The sequence below is a fragment of the Acomys minous genome (assembly GCF_964271855.1).
Source record: "Acomys minous genome assembly, chromosome: 9".
NCBI lineage: Eukaryota > Metazoa > Chordata > Mammalia > Rodentia > Muridae > Acomys > Acomys minous.
In genome coordinates, this window is record NC_140490.1 from 65,025,094 (window position 1) to 65,049,544 (window position 24,451).

Sequence of the window (24,451 nt, forward strand, 5' to 3'; positions counted from 1 at the left end):
CAGAGGGGCAGATGTAAGATGAGGAGAGCCACACAGCATATACTGGATACATTTCTTCAAGTTGATGTCAGTTATGACCCAGGTGTAGATAGAGCAGGAGTCAACTCTTAGAAAAAGGAACAAAAATAGAAACAGGAGATACTTGAAAACCAAGAGAAGTTGGTGAACTCATAGGTATAGAAAAGTCTGCCAACACAGGGTGCAATAGTAACATTGTGTTGTGTTGACATCACAGAAGCTTATATTATATTATATTTCAGCACAAATGTCAATATCATTTCAAAGTTTCACGCAGAGTAGTAAGTACAGCTTTGAAGCTGTAGGTATTATGCAAGGACACCCATACTGTTAAAATATTACTTATTAGATTTCATTTATAATTTGTCAGCTGTATAATATAATTTTCCTTTTGTTGCTAATTTTCCTGCAAGTGTGATTAATATTCCTATTATGGTTTCTGTGACAATCAATAGTATATCAAAGTCAATGTTTGGCTTCAGTAGAACTCTAATGAATTCAGAAAAATACTATGGATGTGAATCCATCCAGCTTGCCCCAGTTTTCTGGAGTAGGAAGGAAAGAGTTATGGCATCTGTTGAAGACCCTGATTTTGGCCCTAATAGTAGTGCAGACTGTGTGTCCTGGAAATAATAAAATATTCCATTTCTAGCAGATTCCAAAGTGTAAAACTAATCAATGATCAGAGTGCTAATGCATTTGATAGATATTTAATTTTAAAAGTTCTGAAAAATTAAATTAATATACTAAGAAAACATTCTTTTTACCTAAATTTTAAACATTGATTTGGAGTTACATCTATAATTATCCAACTCTCAAATATCCTGGAGTCTTCCTAGTTGGTTATTCTCACATATTCTACAAGGTATCATTTGAGAAACAGGACTAAAGTTAGTATCTCCCAAACCTCAAATCTCCACTGCAACCAAGACTGCACCTTCGTGTTGGCCTCTCAGGGTCATGCTGTGAGGCCACCAAGCCACCACAATATCAAACCTTCAGTGCTATCCATGACCCTGTGGGGTTCAGAGGAAGTAAGCAGCATGAGGGAGGCTCTCAACATGGCCATGTTTCATTGCCAGGTTGATGTGCACCCTAAGTCATCTTGGACCACATTTTCTGTTTGCAGACTCCCCCCAAAAATACATCTCAGGAGATTTTTTCCTAATGCTGCTGAATTTTTGTTAGTATTCAGCCTCAGTCTCAGCTTGCCAGCTACCACTATCCCAGTGTGCTGGCTGGGGTTCTGCCAACTTGCCAGAAGGCAGAGTCATTTTGGAGGAGAAGACTTAAGTTGAGAAAGGGCTTTCATTAGCCTGAAAAGTAGGCGAGTCTGTGGGGGCATTTTATTAATTATTGATAGGTGTGGGAGTGCCAAGCTCACTGGAGGTGATGCCATCGTAGGGCAGGAGGCACTAAGTGGCATAAAATAGTATGCTGAGCAAGCAATGGAAAGCAAGTCAGTAAACAGCATTTCTCCATGACCTCTACTTAAGTTTCTACCTCAGGTCCCGGCTTTATTTCCAGCCCTGACTTCCATCAGTGACGGACAGTGATGGGGAAGTGTAAGCCAAATAAATTGTCCTCACCAGCAGGTTTGGTCCAGTGATTTTATCATAGCAATAGAAACTTAGCCAGAACACCCAGTGGAACACATGTTTCCCTTCCACACACTCTTCATCTAAAACATTACATGGATAGCCCCGAGAAGGTCTTTGCTATCCTCTGAAACATCACAAGCCAGTCCTCTGTCATCTGCACTTCAACCAACATTATCATCTCACAAGTGCCCACAGAACAGGAGTGTTTTACGCTCTGAGCATTAAGTGAATTTCCAGACCAAAGCTTCCAAAACTCTCCTAATCCTTTTCCCAAGCCACATAATCAGGTGCACCTCAGCAGTATTCTGCTTCTCCTGCTGCTGCTTTCTGTTCTAGTTTGCTCTCTGAGCCTGTGACGAAACATTCCTCCCAAAAGCAACTAAGGCAGGAAAGGAGCTGTTTCAGCTTATACTTTAAAAGTACAGTCCACTGTTGAAGGAAATCAGGATAAGAACTCAAGTAGGAAAAGAGAGAGGAACTGTGCAGGGAAACTGCTCCCCGGCTTTCTCTCTGCCTTCTTCTCAGCTTGCTTTCTTATTGCATCCCAAGAGCACTTGCTTATTAGTAGTTCTGCCCACAGGGGATGCACCACCTCACATGATCTAACAATCAAGAAATTCCACAGAGACCTGCCCACAAGCTAATCTGCTATAGTCAATTCCTCAGGTGACTTCCCTCTTTCCAAATGACTTCAATTTGTGTTAAGTTTGGCATAAGATTAGAAACTAAACAGAAAAAAAAAAAAAAAAAAAAAAAAAAAAAAAAAAAAAAAAGAAAAAGAAAAAAAAAAAGAAAAAAGAAAAGAAAAGAAAAAAAATCTTGTTCAAGTTATAGATAATCTGAAAGGATTGTTAAGATGTTATAAGTATGGACCATAAAACAAAAGGAATGGTAAAAAAAAATAAATGACAGGAATACATAAATATAAATAGATGACATTGAGGCACATTTGTACTTGTGTGGAGTTCTTTAGTCCTTCTGGCTTCATTGAATTAACCAGGATAAGCAGCGTACAGCCTTTAATGGGCTTTGATTATTAAGACAGGTCATATTTGTCTATCTGTACCAGACCTTGTTTTATTATGTCACAATGTAATTGTTTAAAAAATTAATTCATGGTATTTGGAGATATCTAAATTATAATAATTTTATTTATTTATGCCATTTCCACCTCTCTCTCTCTCTCTCTCTCTCTCTCTCTCTCTCTCTCTCTCTCTCTCTCTCTCTCTCTCTCTCCCCACCTCTGTACCTTCTACTATGACCCTAATTTTGGTTAGATTCATGACCTCTTCTTCTATAGTTATAGACACACACACACACACACACACACACACACACACACACACACACACGTTAGACTGTCTGAGTCTGTTTGCTCTGCATTTAGGGATGGACACTTGGGACTGGAAAAAGTACCATAGATTCCTTCCTAAAGATGACTGACTTTCCTTCTCTCAGCAGCTATTGATTACCTATGGCTCTTCAACTATGGCAGGGCCTTGTGAAGTTTCCCCTATCCCTGTTGAATTATTAATTTCCTTTCACGTATAGATATAACCTCAATGCTTGTCACTCTGTTTAATCACTATAATTTAATATATTGCTGATTTCCTTTAATGTCTTATCTACAGTGCCCCAAATGAAGAATGCCAATAGAAATATGTTAATTAAGTAACGGAAAGAGAATCAATTCTCTCCCTGTCCATGCTCTTCAGTACCTTATGTCACCAGAGTAAAACAAAGTGATTTTCAAAAAAAATAGTAAAAGAAAAAAATTCAGGGAAGTGGGTCAGAGGGGAGGACATCCTATTGAGACTATGTGAGAGAAGCATGGTAGAATGGGGAAATAGAAGGACCCAGAGGGTCCTAGAAACCTACAAGAAGAACATTATGAAGGGCAGATCTGGGCCCAGGGGTCCTGATCAAACTATGGCACCAGCCAAGGACAATACAGGCAGTAAACTTCGAATCCTTACCCAGATCTAGCCAATGGACAGGACATTCTCCACTGTTGAGTGGAGAGTCAGGACTGACTTTCACACGAACTCTGGTGCCCCATATTTGACAACATCCCCTGGATGGGGAGGCCTGGCGGCACTCAGAGGAAGGATATCAGCCTACCAAGAAGAGACTTGATACTCTATGAGCATATACAGGGGGAGGAGGTCCCCCTCAGTCACAGACATAGGAGAGGGGAGTAGGAGGAAAGTGGGAGAGAGAGAGGAATGGGAGGATACAAGGGACGGGCTAACAATTGAGATGTAACATGAATAAATTAATAAAATATTTTTAAAAACCAATGTATTTTGGCAAATATTTTACTTTCATATTTTCTTACCCCATATAATAGTATCTATTGCTTTCTTCTGGCTATGAAGCCACATTGTTTGCAATTTGGCTCATGACCCTTTCTCCTTTGCACTAAATCTCATCCCAACCATTCTTGTGAAGACCGTTAATGGAAGGGAGCCAGAAGTCAATGTATGCATTTACAAAGACAATGAATGATCTTGTAGCTTTAGAATTGAACCTCTTGTCCTATTGCCATGTTTAACCTCATAAGGTTAGTTTGTTTACCAAGTAGAAATTACTTGGAAGCTGAAGCTTATATTGGATTAAATACACAATAATCTTCCCTTCTTTATCATGAACTGAATGACCTAGCAAGAAGGAAGTCTATAAAGAACACAATTTAGCCATAATTCTCTATAAGGGCCATATAGGCACTGATTTTTTCATGATCATTAAATTTTTAATAAAAATTCTTAAATTTGTTCAAATGTTCAAGGCACAATAAAATAACATCATTTGTTGGTTTGTAGCTCACTGAATCCACTTAGTGTAGACAATCTGTATGTGAATGTGAGGCTGTGCTGTTGAACATCCATAGCTCCACACACAACCTTGTGATATAAAACTACATCTGTGCTTTATGAGGCTTCTAAAATAGTATAGTAGGATACAGAGGACTTTGGATCTATGCACAAGAGTGACACAGCTGTGCCAGTAGAATTTTTTGTAGCTTCCTAAACATATTTTACAGTGATATCCTTGGTGATGCCATGAATTTACACTCTCACATTAGGCTACATTATGGTTACACATCTAAATGTTGGCCATTTCATTTCATGTACTGTGTCTCAGAATTAATTAAAAGACAAAAGAATTGGGACAATATCACTCACTTATCTCTGCTCCCTGAATGTAGGAGCTGTGTGACCAGTGACCTCATCTTTGCCAGTATGAACTGTGATTGCTTGCAATATAATGCACAATGTATTCTTTCTTGCTACAGTTTGTTTTGTCATGCTCTTATCATAGTTGTGATATATTTTGTAGGTACCCACAAATGATTTGCTTGTGCTATATCACTTGGGTCCTTCTATTTGATGGACTCTTGGAAGGATTTTTTGACCACAATGTGTTTATTACAAATTTCTATGCACAAAAACTTGCTGAATTCCATCTAGCTGTATATCTTAGCCAAGTGAGTATAAATTCATGGAATTTTTGAAATTCAGCTGGGGCAGTGAACAAGCTATGGAGAGATGTGGAGACAGATGTGAAAAGAAAAAAAATTGAGGTTGTTTAAGTGTGACATCATCCTCATCAGAATTACAGTGTACATTTTCAATTCAGGCAACACTGATAAGGATGAATACTCATGGTGCACAATATCACCTCAGTGTGGGTAATATATGACAAATTTTCGCTCTCGATTGTGAAATGAGAACCAAGAAGAGACCATGCCTTTTCAATTCAACACACAATCATATCTCCTTATGCCAAGCTTAATAAAAAAACACTAAACAGATCATAATTATGCCTAAGATGATTTGATTAGCTTGTGTACAATGCAAACACATTATATATTTTAGATTAGGTGCCACAGTTCTCTGAGGGGCAGTCCTTTAGTATATCAAAATTTAAATATGTTAACCACTGATATTATCTGAATTTGTGTTACATTATATCATAAAGAAATTGAGACAAGAAAACAGAAATATCTGCACAAACACATTTTTTAACAAGGCATGACAGAAACATTCATGTCAACAATCCTAATTTGTGGAACTTGTCATAAGTTCTTAGCTGATAAAACTGCCTTTCTCTACAATCTACCTGGTATTTCCTCCACCCTCAGCAAGTTCTTCAGCAGGTCTTGGTTCTTTTCCTAGAGGAATGACCTGTACCTTTATTGCTGAAGCGTCTCAGCCCTTTGTCATTGTGTCTGGATTAGGTTGTAGCCCCCATTGACTTTAATCATAGGATATGGTAGCACCAAGAAATGTCCTGAAGGATCTCTTACCTCCATGCAATTTCCCCTTGTTTGTCTGGATCACTCACCCTTCCTAACACTGTTATTTCTTTCTTAGCCTGTCAGCTTAAGGGCACCAGAAGCCCAAAGTGGGCAGGGAGGAGTCTGAGCTTGTAGTTCAATGGAATGTTTGCTGTGTTTCTTGGCTGGAGTCCTCCCTACTCTGAAAACAAACAAACAAACAAACAAACAAACAAACAGAAACCACAACTTCTAGCCAAGCAGAACTCAAGGTTGTGAGAACAGGAAGCTAACATTTTATTAGTGAGGCACTAGATGTGACAATGGGTGGAACTATGGGACTGTTTGTTTTTACATCCTTTGATTATTGAACCCATGAATCTTGGCTATGGGAGAAATCATACAATACATTGGATGCTAATTCAAAGCATATACTGCTACGGTCTGGAGAACTCTATCCCAACCCTCCAATTTGTGGTCACCTAACTGGCACTTTGCTTGTGTCTTCAAAGGCCACTCCATTGTTCTGTCAGGCCAGCTGCTTCAGAAAGGTGAGGAGTATGTGATGACCAATTGATTTATGACTAAGGGCCCATGGTTCACTTCTCTGGCTGTGAAGAGAGTTCCTTGTTCAGAAGCAATACTGTTTAGAATCTCATGATGGTGGATAAGGCATCTTCTAAGTCCATGGATGGTAGCTCGGGCAGAAGCACACAGAAAACATAAAACCATATTCAGAATAAGTATCTACTATGTTAAGGACAAAGTTCTGTCCTTCCCAGTAGGGATGTAGTTCTGGAAAATGGTGCCATAGAGAGGTGCTTAGTGTTTGTCTCTGCTGTGACACTCAGCAGGAGCTGTAGCGATGTCAGCCTTGGTGAGTGGATGTGCATGTTTTTGAGGCTCAATGTATAGTATCCATTTCTGCCACCATAAAAATCAATTTGCAGATGCAGGAGAATCAATGGCCAAATTCTGCCAAGACAGCCTACACAAATGTTTAATAGTTCCTGCCTCACAAATATGTCTGTTATATATATTGAATCAGAAGGCTGAAAATGATGCTCCAACGTTATAGAGAGCTTTGGGTGACTGTTCAGGTACCAAGTTGTCTCTGTCATTTTTTTTTTCTCATTTTGGAAGTTGCTAACCTGCTCTTCTGGTTCACTCAAATAATTAAGTTTATTCCTTCTCAAGTCTCTGATGGGGTCGAAGACCAGATAGTTTAGTCTTACAATTAACTTTAGTTGTTTAGGAGTTAAGAACTTTTTAGGTCTAGATAGATGTTTTAAGTTGACAGAGATAAAATATGATAGGTACTGATTCTAATTCAGAATTTTAGAATCCCCAAGATAGGAAAGATGTTTTTTATAAGGTTGCCAAATACAATTAGCCAAAATACCATGAATGTAACATTCATGTAGTCCCTGATTGTTTTGTGGCTCTTCTGACTGTATGTAATTTTTAAATTTATGTGTAATAATATAAATCTATATGCCAAAAATAAAATAAAATCTCTATAAAAATCAGTTTGCATGTGTTGCCTATGATAACTATGATCACCTCGCCTTGCGAGATTCAGTGCTGCCACCTGGCCCTTATAACTTCATGGCCCAATGAATTACATTGCATTTAATTCATCCAACTGAGCAGCAGCATCTCTGACCCTAGGATCTGGTTCATTTCAAAGGGTGATGACAAAGCTTTTCAGTAGGCTGATGCCCCTCTTACTATTTTGCATCATATGGGATAATTGAAGGGCATGTCTTCTGGACATTCTCATTGGAGTGGGTTATGTTTTAGGATTGACATTTCCCTGAGTCTTAAAATTCCTTCATTAGCATTAAGTTAAGGATATCAGGCTTCTCCAGACACTTTTCAGAAGCCCATCTCTTGACAAATACTTCTGCCAACCAATCAAACAAGATTTCTACACATTATTTTTAAATTGTGTCAGATTCCATATTCAACCTAGAAATTTGACTCAGTTGGACCATATTAATAAACCTAGTGTCATGTTCCTTTCACCATTATTAAACAACCCTTAAAATCTTTTTCCAGAATATTGCCCAGATATCTACTTAAGCCTTTTAATTGCGTATCACACCTCTTCAGGGTCTACACTCTCAATCTATTTCTTCTCTAGAAGACAGCTTAGCTTTAATTCTGGATATAGGTCTAGAGGCAATTATTGATGCCTGAGAGACATCAGTGTTGCCTTGTATCACACTTCCTTTGGGGACATTCACTCCTGGTTTATCACTATGAAAGATTAATTTCCTCAGGCAGAGGCAGACAAAACAATACTTCAGGTTGTGGAAATGGAGTGTACCTTCCGTTAAGGGCGAACACTTCTTCAGGTGAGAAAAACACCTGAGAATCTGAGGGTTCAAAATCTGTGGCCTCAGTAGGGTCCTTGTACACATCTCCATCCCATGACAGGATTCCACTTTTTATCAATTAATGTCCTTACTTTAACCATACCCTCTGAAACTGAAACTTGAATTTTCGCTGTAATCCAGCTAACCTTATAAGTTGATTTTCTGAAACTTGAGTTCTGTGCCTGAGGGAAGGAAGTTTCCCTTCCAGGCCAACTTAGAAAACCATAGACTGTTTATAGGCTTCTGGATCCAGTTAATTGTATCGCCAAGTTCATTGTCGACCTTTACCATTATATCCTCATATCATAGTTAATTTTGTCATAGAACACATTCTTTTTCTTCATAAATTTTTCCAGAGATGCTAGGAGTAACCAAAAAGCATCATTATTTCCATATTTTCCCACAAGTTGTCAAAAATAATGGAAAGTCATTAAATTCCTGGCTTCTCATAACTGGTGAATCATCGCAATCAATTGAATTTGTCTGATGAGTTTGTAAAATAGTTCCAACCATGAGATTTTTTTTTTAAGACAGGATTTCTCTGTGTGGCCTTGGATGTCCTGGATTTACTTTGAAGACCAGGCTGGCCTTGAATTCACAGTGCTCTGCCTACTTCTGCCTCACAAGTGCTGGGAATAAAGGTGTGCACCATCCCACCCAGCTCAAACCATGCTTTTAAAAGCTGTCCTCCATACATCTAGGCAAGGCTTTACTAAGTAGGTTATGGCAAACTGGAAAGCCTAGTCCAGATATTTTTTATCTTTATGTTTCTGTTGCTCTAGAACCACTCCTGATACCAACATCTATACTAGTCAGGGTTTGCTAATAAAATAGAACTGGATAGAATGAACACACACACACACACACACACACACACACACACACACACGCACGCACGCACACTATTATTAGAGTGGTGTATAGGCTATGGTCACACTAAAGGCTGCCTCTCCATGAAAAACAAGAAGACAAAAATTGTTCAGTCTCTGAGGTTGGATGTCTCAGAGACAAAGAAATTGACTCTAAAACGAGTGAAGAAATGAACTTGCCAACAAGATTTCATTGCAGTCGGGCAATCAAGGCAATCAGGCAAAGAGCAAATGTGTTCTTCTATTACCTTTCCATACCTTCCAGAAGGTGTGGGCCAGGTTTAAGTTGGGTCTTCTCACCTTAATAATTCAGATTTAGGGTAGCTCTTTACATCTTTAAAAAAATCCAACAAAAAAGAATTCCTTAGAGACATGCCTCCCTACTTAGGGCAAGTTGACATCCAAGAACAGCCATCACACAGAGTTGATCTCATTGGAATCCTAGTTTTTCCTCTTTCTGTGAGGAGCTCAATATTTTAGACCATTATAGAATATAATACCTGCAAACTTCATTAAATCCTTCATGATAATTATTATTTTTTCTTTTTCTGTTTTCTTTTTCTGTTTTCTTAGAAGTCAGGAGAGTGTGGCAGCAACATATTATTTTGTATCTAAGATTATTTCTTACTGAAAATATGAAAATCTATGTTGCTCCACATTTTTCTTTGACCCTTGAGTTTTACATATTTGCATACAGGGGATTGTGTTGTTGGGATTAGTAATTTGTTAATGAATTCTTTTAACCATGAGTGTGAAACTTCTGAGGAATCACTATGTGGCTAATGATGAAAATGTTCTGCACAATGGTGACAATTTAGTGAATTCTGCAGTTGTCAGACAAGACTGAGAAGAGCCATGTTTGTTGACAGAAATGTTCAATAGAATATTGGGTCAAATATGATGTTCAAATAACAAAGGAAAATATTACTGATGATGAACAAGTTGTTATTGGAAAGATGCAAGACTCACTCAAAATATGGGTCAATAAGGATTTACAGTTAACAAAAAGACTCAAAGAAACAAATCACATGACTGTCTCTGTACACATAAAATTTATTTTAGAATTTGTTCAATGTTCTCCAACATCAAAAGTACTTATAAAATTAGTGATAGAAGGACTTAAATATAACATAGCAAAAGATGTATATGACAAATAAAAGAAGTATGTTTAACCAACTTGATGATAAATGGGAAAAAACTGACAACAGGCCCTTCTTTGCCATTTTAGCCTTTTTAAAAACATGTGAGCCCTGATTACTTGATTAGGTGGGACATATCCTCTTCTGACTCCTATAGTCTTTTGTACCCTTCTTCTGCAGGGTTCTGTGCTCTCTAAGAAGAGGCACCTGATGGAGACCTCCAATTTAGACTCTCAGTATAATATCTGGCCGTGGGTCTCTGTACTCACTTCCATCTGCTACAGGAGGAGCCTCTCTGATTGTGATTGGATAAGGCACTGATCTATGAGCCTAGCAGAATATCATTAGGAATCATTTCATTGCCTCTTTTGCCAGTTGTTTGGTTCTATCCTAGGTCTCTGGGCCCTCCATTTTCTGGTTTCTGGACATCCAAGAAGTATAGGGTATGGGCTCTCTCTCGTGGACTTGGCCTTAAGTTAAAGGTAACACTGGTTGGCTACAACCACAAGTTCTGTGCCAGCACTGCCAAAGCACATTTTGCAGGCAGGACAGGTTGTAGGTGGAGGGATTTGTAACTAGGCTGAGCTCCAGGTTTCACTTTCTGCTAAGTACCATAAAGACTAGCACCAGATCCTCTGTGCATATGTTATGGCTGTTAGGTTGGTGGGTTTGTGGGATTTCCAACAGTGCAGAGAGGTGTATTTCCAACTCCTTTACCTGTTCTTAAGATTCTTTTCTCCCTTTTAGGTTGCCTTATCCAGCTTCAACATGAGAATGTTTGCCTTGTGTTACTTTGTCTTGTTTTGTCCTCTTTGACTGTAGTCTCTTGCAAGCCTGTTCTTACCTTAAGAGCAAATGGAGGAGGGGTGGGCTTGGAAGAGAAAGAGAGTAAGTTGGGGGAGCTAGGAGAAGTAGAGGGAGGGGGAATTGAGGTATATTGTATGAGAGAATAATCTTTTAGATAAAAAGAAAAGAAAAACTGACAACATATCTTCTAAAATCAAGTACAATATCAAGAGGTCCATCCTTTTTACTCTTCTTCAGTATAGTGATAATGTCATCCTAAAGTGATGCAAACAGAAAGGTGAGATTTCAGTACATAAATCAATATAAGATATTGGGATGTACTCAGTATTTTAGGCACTATGTAGTATTTTACTCTTTACTTTAGGATGCACAAAATACTGCACACACAATAATAAGAAAACTCTGGTGAGAATAATTCCTTCTTACATGGTATACTGTATATCATTCTGAGAATCTTGTACACTCTTTTTAAAAGTAGAATTTCAATGTATGTCATTTCAAGAAAGCAAATCTGCTAAAATTGGAAATTGATTACACAATAGTGTTATTCAGAGTTTGACCAGTAAAAGATATTGAAAAAAGGAAAGAAAATCCAAACCCAAAAATTACTGATTGAGGTAGAAAGTAGGACTACGTGAGGACACTACAAAGTTATTAATTTATAGGGAGAATGAAGCAGACAGAAGATGTAAAGAGCCACAAGAACTAATGGTGAAATGCATTTATGAGTGAGAGTAAAATTCCAATGGAAGGGTGCATAAACTAAATTAAACGTGGGTTCAATAACCCAAATAAATCAAGTTCTATTCTTTAAAGAGTGGATTCACATACAATGCTTCTGTGCAGCAAAGGAGAGCAGCATTCAAGTGAAAAGGATGCTTATAGAACGGAATGAAAGGTTAGTACCTAGAACATGCAAAGAACTGAACATTGATAAAATATATAGGTACTAAAATCAACAATTAATAAACGGGACCTCACAAAATTGAAAAGTTTATATAAGGCAAAGGACATGGTCAAGGGGACAAAAGAGCAGTCTACAGAATCCAATGAGGGCTAGTAACTAAAAGATATAAAGAACTCAAGAAACTAGGCATCAACAAACTAAATAATCCAATTAAAATGAAGTACACATCTAAATAGAGAATTCTCAATGGAGGGGTTTCAAATGTCTCAGAAACACTTAAAGAAATGTTCAACATTTTAGACACCAAGGAAATGCAAACCAAAACCACTTTGAGATTCCATTGTGTAACAATGGCTAAGATCAAAAACACAAGTGACAGCTCATGCTGGTGAGGATGTGGAGCAAGGAGAGCACTCCTCCACTGCTGGTGGGAGTACAGGCTGTTACAATTATGGAAATAAATATGGCGGGTCCTCAGAATATTGGAAAGTAATTCACCTCTAGACCACTCTTGGGCATACACCCAAATAATGCTCCACCATACCACAAAATCACTTGCTCAACAATGTTCATAGAAGTTTTATTCATATTAGCCAGAAATTATAAACAACCTATATATCCCTCAACCAAAGAATGGCTTTAAAAATGTGGTACACTTATACAATGTAGTATTACTCAGCTTTAAAAAAGATGACATCATGATATTGTCAGGAAAATGGCTGGAAGTTGAAAAATTCATCCTGAGTGAGGTGCCTCAGATGCAGAAAGACAAACAATATATGCTCACTTATAAGTGGATCTTTACTGCTAATTAAATGATAATCATGCTATAATCCCCAGGCCCAGAGAGGCTAAGTAACAAGGACCCATGGATCTCCCTGAGAAGGAAAAATAGAACACGTTTTATGAGTGGATTGGGGGTAGGTGGGGATGGAAAGAGGAGGGATCTGGTGGTGGTGGTGACAGTGGAGGAAGAGAATGTGGGAAGAGACTTTGAGATATCTTATTCCAGTTAGAACATCTCTGATTGATAAAACAAATCACAGAGATTCTGTCAAGAATGAGAGAAAAGAGGAGTACTTATTCATTGCTTGTGGGAGGGTAAACTTGTACAGCTGCTATGACAGCTACTGCACAGGCTCCTCAAAAATTGAAAAAAAAAACCAACAAAAGATCCAGAGACACTACTTTTGAACATATACCCAAAGCATTCTATGTCTACTAAAAAGTCATTTGCTCATTCACTGTCATTGTTGCTTTATTCATAATATAATATGAAACTGGATATGGTCTAGATGTTCATCAAGTGATTAATGCACACAGAAATATGGTACATTACACGATGGGTTATTATTCAACGTAAGACTTGCAGGTAAATGAATGGAATTAATAGCAATCATCCTAATTAGGCTCCAAAATACGAATATTGCATTTCTTCTTATATGTGGATGCTAGTTTTAAAGCTTCATTTACATGTGTTTCACTTAGAATATCCACAGAGGTTAGGCAGCTAGTGAGTATCAGGTAGGTGAAGATAATCTTACAATGAAGGGAAAACAGGATATTGCTTAAAAATGGATAAAAGGGAAATTAACAAAGGATAATCAAAGGATGCAGAGAATAAGAGAAATAGAGGAAGAAGTATGGGAAGAAATAACTAACACTAAAGGCCCTTTGAAAATTCATATAAAAATCCATTGCTATAAACATCATAAGCATATATTTATTTTACATGGAGATAGCCACTACCAGGAATAGGTTACATCTTGTTGGTCATTGGCCAACAGGGTTCTACAGACTTCCTCAAATATTACAGACTTCGGCCAGTACTATTGGTTGCACTTATAACCTGACAGTAAGACCCTATTGTTGAAGACACACACACACACACACACACACACACACACACACACACACACACACACACATCATCGAGTATGGAGATATTGAGTTTGTACTCAAATGTAAGCTTCATCTCTACTTACCAGAATGAACAGTGCTGGAAGTTGTTATACATTCTACAAAGAAGAAAATGAACACCACCCTCACCCAGCTATGTACCAGATGAGCTACAATAACAAGCTGCCTACAAGATAGGCCCACTGGTGAAAGAGTGGCACAAAAGATATGAGAGTAACCAGCCACTGTTTGATTGTGTTAGTACCTATCCATGAGCTGGAATCCATACCTGACCCTGTTAATGAAACCAAAAACCTGAGGCAATATAGGTTACTGCCCCAGGGGGAAACATACAATTATTATGCTAAGTGAACATTGCAATAAAATAACTCTAATTATTTTAAATCTAATTATAGATTAATAAGTCATTCAATCCTTATCATCAGAGAAATTTCTTCTTGTAATAGATGGTAATTAACATAGAGACCCACACTGGATAAATATCCAGGTTGAGAGACTCTGGAACATTCAGCCTGAAATGAAATATCTTTATCCCACCCTTCCTCTCAAGACTCAAGTATCTATGTGGAAGGAAAAAATAGAAAGAATAATAGCCAGAGGTAGTAGTTGATACCAAGAGGAAAAACATTTTTTTACACACAACAGTGCTGATGTAATATTAACTCAGAAACTACAACAGTCTGCATAAGACCTGTACACGCTCAAGCCAGAAAAAAACTGCAGCATGGAGAGAGGAAGTGGGCAAAAGTCTAAACCATAGGCAAGAATATATTTAAAACAGTTACTAGAAGATTAAAGGCTTTCTTCGGTGGAGTGACATAGGTATAAGGCCCCATGCTCAGCGATAGCTGGCCGACAGAAATTGGACTCCAGAGGATTTTCTTGGGCTTTGTTTCTTTTGATTTTGTGTTTGTCTTTTGTTAAGAGAGAGAAAGAAAATTAGTTGGGTGAGTAGGGTTGTGGAAGAGGAATTGGGAGAATTTGGAGAGGAGAAAGTATGATGAAAATATATTGTATGATATATTCAAAGAATATGCAGGAAACCATCAAAAGTTAAAAAAAGAATTGTGGTCAAATATGCAGTAACAAATCCAACTCAAGGTATTACTCAAAAGACAAATGGAGGCATTGCTACTAAACTAAGTTCCTAAAGACACCATCACTCTCAAACCAAAACCACTCAACACACACACACACACACACACACACACACACACACACACACACACACACACAAAACCGAAACCTGAGGAGCATACAGGCAAATGTTTTCAATAAGATAGATTTAAGGATATTTAGAAAGGTGAACATTCCTCCATTACTTGTGGGAGTGCAAACTTATACAACCATATATGGCAAAACACAACCTCTTCAATACATTGTGTGGTAAAATGTGTATATTCACTTGCAGAAGAATGAAATGACATTTCTCTCTCTCTCTGTTTGCATAAACACCAAATTCTTTCAAAGGCCTTAATATATGACATGAAACTCTAATGCTGGTAGGTGAACATACAGCAAAATACATACCTAGCCATAGACTTTTGAAATTATGCTCAAATATCACATGATATAATTTTTAAAAAGTGACTACTGGGATTGTATAAAACTAAAAATCTATGCAGATGAAGAGCAGTGCTGATAAAACAAACAAAATTGAATAAAAGCATTCCTGGATATGTCTTTGTATAGGAATTTATATCCATAGTACATGAAGAAATAAAGAAATTAAATATCAAAATATAAAACACCCAATGATTCTCTCACCTAGAGTCCCAATAGGATGTCCTCCCATCTGTCCCAGTTTCCTGGTTAGTGAAGACTTTCATGGAACATGCCTCTTGGGCTAGAATGCAGATATAAGTAAGTATATACTATTTAACTCTTTCTGCTTCTGGGTTAACTCATTCATTATGATCATTTCTAGTTCAATCCACTTGTCCACAAATTTCGGGAACTCCTTGTTTTTAATAGCTGAGTAGTATTCCATAGTGTAAATGTCCCACAGTTTCTTTATCCACTCTTCTACTGAGGGACACTTAGGCTGTTTGGAACAGGAAATTCTCCAGTTTTAGTGGAGAGTGGGGTCTGACTTTCACACGTACTCTGGTGCCTCATATTTGACCAAGTAGAGATTTGATACCCTATGAGCATATACAGGGAGAGGAAGTCCCCCTCAGTCACAGTCATAGGGGAAGGGAGTAAGGGGAAAATGGGAGGGAGGGAGGAATTGGAGGATACAAGGGAGGAGATAACCATTGAGATGGAATATGAATAAATTAATAAAATAAAATAAATAAAACACCCAATGATTAAAGGGCAAAAGAAATTAAATATAGAGATACCAAAGGAAGAAATACAAATGACCATTAAATATTTTTAGTGGCCAACATGCTTAGGCTACACTGCTTAGAAATTTAAAGTGATTTGATATTCCTTCTAGCACCAAGTAGAATGGCTGTCATCTAGAAGACAAATGATGCTGAGGATGTGAGGAAATAATAAAATTTCTCCATGGCTTTTGCAAATATAAACTTCCTTAGCCATTATCAAAATTAGTATTTGGTGTTATTGAAAAAATAAAACTAGAGTTGCCATAGGATCCATCTATATATACCAAGAGGATTCTGGGGCAACTTACTAAAGAGATAGTTACAAATCCATTGGCATTACACAGATATGGAGAGAGCTTAGATGTTTGTCAGTAAAAAAAAAAAAAGAAAATGAGTACTTGCAATACTCATAAAATATAATTTAATGTGGCTCAAAAGAAAGACATTATGCAGTGAGGAGAAACATGCATTGAAGTGGAATTTAACATATTTTGGAAATACAGGCATTATCTATTTTCTTTCTTATAGAGTATCTTTTTAAAAAATCTATGGTCAAATTTCAGTTCTACAAGAAGGCAATCAAAACAATATAAAACACATTGGAAGGATGTTAGTGAGTGAGCATCAAGTGGAGCATGACTCTGGAAAGGCTGAGTCCGGAGGGAGAGGAAAGACCATCCTGTTCCTGGGCTGCACTGGCAGCTGCTCTGAGGAAGAAGCAGCTGGTTTCAAAGCAGAGGTCACCAAGGCTGATGCTGCCAAGGGTAAACCATGCCAAGGGAGGCAGTGGTGGCCTGCTGTGCTGAGGAATGAGAGCCTCTTGGCACATCCTAGCAGAGCTCAGTGATGGAGGAGCACAAACTTTCAAAAGTATATTCTGGCTTTTGCTTTGCCTGTGATGACTAGCATGTCTTCTACCCGACCTTTAGGGAGGGTGGGTGACTGCCAGCCTTAGGAGCCTTTCTGGGGGTAAATTCATCACACATGTGCACAGTAGTCTCTGCTGACAGAACCTTCCTCCAAGGCCACCACAAACCTGGTATTACAGAGTTCCCTCCCAAGACCCGGTACAGTCTGACCACAGGCAAGGACTGTGGGGTCTGATGAGGTATCAACTTAAATCTGAATATAAATACACACGCATGGCATGAGAGATAAATAGAGAGGGCAATGCAGGAGAGGTAAAAGCTGAAAATGACTCAAGAGACAACAGGTAATGAGGAAAAGAATGGCTTTACTGCATTTTTTTCCAAAAGAAGATCCAGATTTCTAAACATTTGTACTGCAAAATAATAGGTTTCCTTGTGACATTTCCTACACGTATATAGTGTACTTTGATCACATTCAGTCACCTATTCTCGGACGCTACCCCTTCCGACTCCTCCTCCTTAGTCTTTCCTCAACCTCTCTTCAGGCTTGCTGTACTGTCATCCCTGCTTTTTGATAAATTCCAAATACTTGGAATAGTAGTTGTTTACTGAGAATAGACCTGATGATGCAGGAAAAAGAGATGGAACACTATTTTCTGGACTGTGAACATAACAGTGAAATGGAAATCTGACTTTTCTTTTGTCCTCCTTTAAATTAAAAGATGAGGAATGTGTCCGCTTTAAAAAAAAATCCTATGTACTGCAAATGGAGTTTTGTTTTGTTTTTGATAAGGAGTAAGAGCTCTACTTATTTGTGGGTATAAGGTTTTAGGATGCAGTTAAAACTTATATTCATCAGGGCATGCAGCAGTAGTACATTCTTCTGTAAGTTCCATGACCTCACTGGGCCTCAGCAGTTGGCTAGGTTTACAGAACCAGACATTAATTCACTCCCATTCAGCAGACCTTAAATTCAATTAGACAGCTGATGGTTACCACCAAAATATAAGTGTTAGGGGAATCTTTCCACACTGGCCATTGTCACAGGCATTGTAGATGGGTAAGACGGCTGAATGCTATTCTCTCTCAGAGGCCTACACAGAACCTTCTAACACTTTCAGAGCTGGTGCTAGGGTGGTGGCTTTCAGGTCAGTTCCAGTCCTATTGATCCACTCCCGAGTACAAAGTGTGTGGATATTCAGCAGTAAGGATTTACCCTCAAAATCAGAGAGGAGATGAAAAGCAACAACAGTCCATGCTGTTTGGGAAATCCTTTGGATTCCTTTGACTAAGAATATAAAAGGATGATTCTTATGCTTGGTACAGAGGATTTTGTCAGCTTTTGGGGGAATCATTTTCACAACCAGCAGTGTACCTTCATTTTACACACACACGCACGCACGCACGCACGCACACACACACACACACACACACACACAATTTTAGATTAACAAAAATAATGTGAATCTCTAGGAGATTTTCAAAGATCCTTAGTGTCAGTTCCCTCCCTCTCCCTCTATTGTACTGTCCCCTCTCCCTACTCTTCAGTAAACAAACATCACAGTTCTCCTTTTATAGAACCTGCAACCTTCTACAATCGCTAGAGCTCCTTCCGTACCCCCTCTGCCCAAGTCCAGGTTTACTTTTCTGGTTCCTATGCTTACTCCAGGTTACATAAACACATCTAAACATTTGGAACTAGGAAGCACACACAAGAGTGCACACATAGCCTTTGATATTCTGAGTCAGGTCAATCTCACTCAGTATCATATTTTATAGTTCTATCCACTTACCTACAGATTTCCAAAATTCATTTTTTTTAGAGCTGAATAGAATTCCCTTGTGTAGAAGTACCATATTTTCATTGTCTAGCCATCAGCTGAAGGACACTTAGGTTGTTTTGCACTACTGAGACTAGAGCAGTAACAAATATGGCTGAGCAAGTTTTTGAGGGGTGGATGCTGCGCGTTTTGGGAAAGTACAAAGAAGTGGACCAGCTGGGTCGTATGGTATGTTTATTTTCAGGTCTTTGAGGTTTCTATACAAGAATTTCTACAGTGAGCACACCAGCTTGCAATTCCACCAACAGCCAGCAGAGGTTTCTCTTTCCCTATATCTTTGCCAGCATTTGACGTCAACTGTTTTCTTGATCTAAGCTGTAATTACTGGAGTGAGGGGACACATTAGATTCCTTTTAATTTGCCTTTTCTCCATTGGTAAGGCTGTTGAATACTTCTTAAGACATTTTAAACCATTAAAAAAATTTTTTTGAGAAATAATCTGTTCTTATCTCTATTCCATTTTTATTGGGTCTTTTGTTTTCTTCTCTCCTGTTTTTTCCCCCTTTGAGACAAGGTCTCTCGATATAGTGTTGGCTGTCCTGGAATTTACTCTGTAGAGCAGGCTGACCTCAAACTCACAGAGATCTGCCTGCCTCTGCCTCCAAAGTGCTAAGACTAAAGGCATGTGCCAGCACTGCCCACCTATTTCTTTGTTTTTGAAGTCCATTCTGTATTCTGGATATTAATCCTGTGCTAGATATTCAGTTTGCAGATTGTCTCCCACTCTAGATACCAGAAGAATGCAGTGACCTAGAAGGCCAGAAGAGGGCATCAAAATCCCTTGAACTGTAGTTACACATGGGTGTGATCAGCTGCATCTGCACTGGACACTAAAAATTGACTATCTGGAAAAGAAGAAAATGTTCTTTATACCAGCTATCTACCTGGCTTCTCTGTTTTGAAAATATAATTTTTTGTGGTATGATTTTTTATACTTCATCTTCAAAGCCTGATATTCTTTCTCCTACATCATCTACTTGAAATGCTTTCTGCTTACTTTTGTAAAAGGGTTATTATATTTTTCAATTGCATATTAATTTCATCTTGAGTTATATTCAATATCTCCATCTCTCCACTACATTTTAAGTCCTGGACTTTCTTCACTATTTTATTCATCCATAATATGCCCTTTTCCTATTCATAATAGTCCTCTTCTCATTCGGTTCATTGAACTGTTACTGTCTTTTATAAAGCGCTTAAATTCTTTCATGCAATTTATGATTTTAAGAAGCATTGTGTTCTTGGGCTCATTTAGGCAATCCTCATTGGAACACATTTCCATAAGACTGATTGGATTTGAGAGGCAGACATGCTGCCTCTGTCCTTCATATTATCATGTTTTTATGATGCGACCCTGGGCATACTGACTTATTTCCTTGAATGTGTGTCTTGTATGAGTGTCCAGGCTGTCTGAAACTAGGGTAGTGTACAGTCTGTGAGGCAAGGTTTACGGTTTAGCTATGGCACTGGCAGATGTGGTTCCAATGACTCTTTAAGGTGGATATATACATAGACATATATGAGGGGCAACACCTCATGGTTGGTTGTAGTGCAGGCTAGCTATGGTTTCAGGAGCTCATAAGGCCAGACTTTTGTTCAGGATATAAAACTGTGGCTAGGTCATGGGGTCAGGGAAGAAGCTGGTGTGGTGGGGTATAGAGAAGCCACCCCACTGAAGCCAGGCACAGGTGGTACAACCAGGACTAGGCCTGTTGGTTGATTTTGTATAGAGGACTGGAGTGGACAGAGTGGAGAGAGAATTCACGTAGGCTACCTGGGTTTGTACCCCATGTGGTAGTTACAGTGTCCCAACTGGAAGCTACGAGCTACAGGGTTGTGGCCAGTGGTCAGTCCTAAAGGGAGGAAGACAAGATGAGAGAAGGAGAAGCTAGATTTTATTCTTTGTCTTTGTGTGTTTGTTAGTCTGTGTATGTCTGTTTGTGCTATATGAAAGCTGAAACAGGACTATTATAAGCAAGAAGTGATCAGCTACATAGGGAGGCAGGACAGAAAAGGATGCGGAGGGATAATTTGCTGTAGGAATGATGTGTGTAGTTGCCTCCTCATTTGTACCCTCTTATTGTGACTCTTTTTGTTACAGCTGTGATTTTAAGCATTGTATTTTTAAGAGTGGATATGTCAAAAGTACAGCTACATAATTGCACAAAAGTAGCTTAACCTTAATATTATTAAGACTGTTAAAAAATAAAGTTTGAGAAGTCAATCACTCTCAAGGTGGTCATTACCATGAAACTTCGCATAAACTTTTTGGTCCCACACGCAGTTATCTTCACTCTTTATTAGATTTACTTTGTCTCGTGTTTAGCATCAGGTACGTTACTGAGCCAAGCTTAGTAATTTGCATCCCTATGAAACTCTAAAAAATTCAACAGAGATTCTGGAATACAGACTTTCATAACTGCTCATTTAGTTCAGACTGTCCCCATAGTGTGTTATTTGATAACCTATGGGGTCTATCAACGTTTAGATTTCCTGTGTTTCTATCAGAATAATTAGTTCTGTTCTTTACTTTGAGTCATCTGTTTGAGTGAAATGTAATCATCCTTAAAATCCGTGAGAGATGGAAAAGAGCAAGAAAGAAGATTCATTTTTTCTGAAAAGAGAATAGTTTGTATATCACCAAACATCTTTTCCAGCTAGTCCTTGCTCACTCTGTATAACATGCAAGTCTTGACTCAGTCTTTCCAGAATATTACAGAATCCAGCTAAATACTACTATGCAGAGGACTTTTGTCAAAAAAAAATTGGTGATTTGACAAAAGTCTTAAATGCACACTTGAAAAATATTTCATAGTTTTATTTTCACTCATTGCCAATTTTGAATCTTGGTAATAACACCAAAGCCTTGGAGAAATGTTCAAATTGATGGAAGAAACTTACATAGTAAGCAAAATAGAATTTGGTGCTTCTAAAAGCGAATGTCTTAGATAACTATTATAGAATGTTGAACACAAGCTTCTGTGTTTTAAAAGTGCATAGGGTGGGGGTAAGGTGAGAGATGACAGAGCTACCATTTCACATGCATCCAAGAGAAAACTGAGGGGTTGATAGACTAATTTGGGGCATTGTATTCCCAAATATTCTGAAAGAATGGGTTCACAGACACTAACTGCAGAAACAGAATTTATATAAAACAAAAACAAAAACAAAAACAAACAAAAACTTGCGGTATGAGGGGAGAGTTTGGATTGGCTGGATAGTGGACCTGTAAATATAAGGAATTGTTCTTTCACTGCTACAGAGGACATGGATGTCTGGCTCAGAGTGCCCAAGTTTTACTTTTTTTTTTTCTGGAGCTATAGTCATTGGACACATGAAGGCAAAGGATTCTGTGGTAAATCAACTTAGGAGAAAACAAGTGAGAGTAGTAATAGATGTGAAAGAAGAACATGGGAGAATATTATGGTAGATTTAGATTTTGAGCAAGACTACGTTTACTAGCATCTTTTTGTGCCTTCCTTGCCTCTCATTAATTTTTTTTCTGATTGTCTTTCCTTCCTTCCTGGCTTACTTTATTGTACTCACAACTCTTATAGATGTCTATGAGGATTTTGTTGTCTTTCTTTGTTTAGAAAGTTCTATGACTTAGCTAAGCAGATATTAACAAGCTATGTGGACACTAAGAATGGACATCTCCCTTGTACCTACCATTTTCCTGAACAATGAAGTATCTCTTTAGAGTGTAAATTGCCATATAAAATGTTTGAAGTTCAGGGATTTCTTGTAGCTTATTATGATAAAACTACTTCTTCCTGGTCAGAAGAACAGAATCTGAGCTTTTTTTTATTTCAGACCCAGACAGAGACTTGGCAGTCTAAGCTATGTAATAGAAATAATTATTTTCTTAAACAGGTACTGAACTACTGAACTTTTGCTTCCAAAACTCCTTCCTGTTTTATTGCAGATGCTTTCAGCAGCGCGCAAAGAGCATCACTATACCAACTTGCTTGCTTTTCGGAGGTCTAACTCAGAAGCATTAGTGCTTCTCTTTCTTACTTTCTATTCTTCCTTCCCCCTCGAGATATGGCCAGAGCCAGATATGCTGCACTTGATGCTCTGGACATGCTCCTTCACCTTCTCTGAGACATTGCCATCACTTCCACTAGACAGATGCTTGCTAAATTCCATAGCTGATCTTGCTAGGTTCTTGGAGGGTTAACAGCAATGGGGCTTTCTCTCTTCCAGTTTTCCTTCCTCCAGGTGGCTGACAAGATTCACAGTTTGTCTACCCTGTTGGTTTGTTTCAAATTTTAACAAAATTGTTCATGATCTTCTTTTGGGGTCCTTAAAATATTGCATGTCTTGCTTCTGTTGTTTCTGTATTATTTGGTTGGAATACGCCATTGGCATAGGTGTCTTTTGGATTAAGTCAACCAACTGGCTTTTTAGACTTTGGTTTTTCAAAGACTCAGCTTGTATTTTTTTTAAAGGAGACATCCCTCATATCAAGCATGCATACTAAAGGGAAAGATCTTAAGTCTCACAATAGCAAGGCAACAAGGAACATCACAGGGAACATGATTTCTGTTACCATAGTGAGAGTTTTCTGGGAGATGATGACACCTCAGAACCTCAAAGTAAATGAGAATCTTTTGGTAATCTTTATGACAATATATGAAGTTATACTAAGTGAAAGTACAAGTCCTTTCAGTATATGCCTACAAGGACGGCAGCCTAGGCCAGGCAGGGTAGTTCCTTTTCCCTCCATCTTGAATCTGAAACTAATCACCATGAGAAGAATTAGCTAAGTGTCAATTATATTTCAGTAATTTTGGTATGTCTGTCTGTCTGTCTGTCTCTCTCTCTCTCTCTCTGTGTATGAAAATATTTTGAAAAGTGAGATTTGTTAAACATACGTGGGTTTCCATACATGTGGCTCAACAGAATTATGCAACATGAATAGGCTTTCTGCATGTATAATATAATAAAATATTTTCTTATAGAAGTTGACAGCCAGCCAACCAGAAAATTGCTCCTTGATTTTAGACATGAATTAAATAAAATGACAATGAAGGAAACTTATAATTTTTCCCTATTCCTTCTACACAAGAAACTTTTCGTGTCCTCGGTCTCTAACTGCAATCTAGCATTACAGCATTTTCCCTCCTTATTTCATGGCAAATTAGTTCTGTCTTCTAAAACTTAGTCCCAATAAGGGCTGCACATGATTAAGATACCAATAATCAAAGGGTTATAGGCAAATAGTATATGTTAACATAGTTAGAAATTTGCCTTTATGCTATGAGAGTGAACTACTACAAGGAACTGCTATTTTCTACTGGGATCCCAAGGTGTGAGTTTCTGAGCAGAGCACCCCTGAAAAGAGTGGAATACTAGCATCTGTTGATAGTGAGGCTTTCACTTATTTGGATGCTTAAATGTCTTTTTTTCAAAAAGATGTTTCTCAAAATTTAGTCATAATCGTATAGGTTTCCTCATTAATTTATGAGGAAAGAAGAGAAATAC

At 38.1% G+C, this 24,451-nt stretch overlaps 1 pseudogene across 1 annotated transcript in view; it reads right to left on the minus strand.

The window, feature by feature from the left end:
• The window catches only part of LOC311605020 (lysophospholipid acyltransferase LPCAT4-like), a 45,205-nt pseudogene that overhangs the window by 14,277 nt on the left and 6,477 nt on the right, over nucleotides 1–24,451 (minus strand). The gene's annotated exons all lie outside the window — the stretch shown is intronic.